Below are 1,756 nucleotides of genomic sequence, written 5' to 3'. Positions count from 1 at the left end.
GGAACTGCTATGACCACCGCTGTGTTCGGAGACCCTCCCGACCACTTTTTGGAGTTTTGTTCTTTTCGGCTACATGTGATTTATACTCACATACAGTTGAAAGACATTTATTTCGACCTTGCTACAAGACTCATATTTCGCCTTCCAGCAAGCTCGGGGACTACATCGGTACGATGCACCTGCCGGTGTATTTTGTTTGGCCTGTACGGCAATTGGATTCTTAACTTCAGCAGAATTTCTTTTTTAGACCCTGGCACCACGTGCTTGAGTCACCTACTACCAGGCTCGGGGACTAAGTGGGCACACTTCACCTTGCGGTGAATGTGTTTGTGCTTTGAATGGTTATAAGGATTGTTAATATGCTCGGGGACTGCCCCGACCACTGCTTGAATAGTGTTTTTCCTTGGCTACATGTGATTTGTACTCACATACAGTTAAGCGACATTTCTTTAGACCTTGCTACAAGGCTCATACCTCGCCTTCCAGCAAGCTCGGGGACTACATCGGTACGATGCACCTGCCGGTGCATCTCGTATCGCCTGTACGATGGTTGGGTTCTCAACTAAACTATGAATTCTTTTTAGACCCTGGCACCACGTGCCTACGTCACCTCCTACCAGGCTCGGGGACTAAGTGGGCACACTTCACCTTGCGGTGAATGTGTTTGTTTTTCGACCCCTACGCTTCTGATGTTCAAGAATGCTATGCTTCAAGACCACTTACATTTCTTTTCAGAAATACAAGTGGGCACACTTCTCAGGACAGAAATCTTTTCTTTTTAAGAGCACCATACATTCTTCGGACAACCTACTTCTCCGGTGATGACGGTGGTCGGAGGCGTCAAGGTGAAAAACCTCGCTTGTCGGAGAAGGTGAAAATGGCGTGTCGCAGCATAATACATGATGCTCGGGGACTAGCTGTGGGGGTATTAACCCCTATACCCTTACGGCTAAGCTTGGGCTGGCCCGGATCGATGGGTTCAGTCCACCCGAAAAACGACGTGCGGCTCGGTCCACCTGATCGGAGTCCCGCACAAGGAATCAAGATGGATTTGGCGACCAAGCAGGATCCTGGTCGATTAGAATAGGAATCCTTGTCCGGCCACATATGGCAATTGTAACTGACTAGGATTAGTTTCCAGATCTGTAACCCTGCCCCCCGGACTATATAAGGCGGGCAGGGGACCCCTCTAAAAATCATCTCTCATTGACATACAGCAATACAAATCAGACGCAGGACGTAGGTATTACGCCTTCTTGGCGGCCGAACCTGGATAAAACCTCGTGTCTGTCTTGCGTCACCGTCTTGTTTGGGACTTGCGCATCTGTCTGCCGATAATCTACTACCTTGGGCATACCCCTAGGTAGACTGCCGACCATATTTCGTCGACACCTGCTATAATGAGACAGCTCCAACTACGAATTGATATGGGGTCCACATATATAACCGGCAACATTAATCTACACAAAGTTAACGCCTGTTATAACGAGTCATCTCCAACTAATTTGATTCATTTTTTGCAAAATTTTTAATGTGTGAACGCGATGTTTTAATTTTAGGGTCCAGCTTTTAATGTGGGATCCACATTTAAATCTATCTGCACCGGTCTACACAAAGCTGTTGAGTACTATAATGAGTTATTTCATCAAGTTTCCGTTAGTTTTACTAAATTTTTAAGGTGATGCGAGATTTTCAATCCAGGGATCTAGCTTTTGATATTGCAGTCCACAGTATATATAACAGGTATATGTGTAGA

The sequence above is a fragment of the Miscanthus floridulus genome, chromosome 8 (genome assembly GCF_019320115.1).
Source record: "Miscanthus floridulus cultivar M001 chromosome 8, ASM1932011v1, whole genome shotgun sequence".
Lineage (NCBI taxonomy): Eukaryota > Viridiplantae > Streptophyta > Magnoliopsida > Poales > Poaceae > Miscanthus > Miscanthus floridulus.
This window is presented reverse-complemented; position numbering follows the sequence as displayed.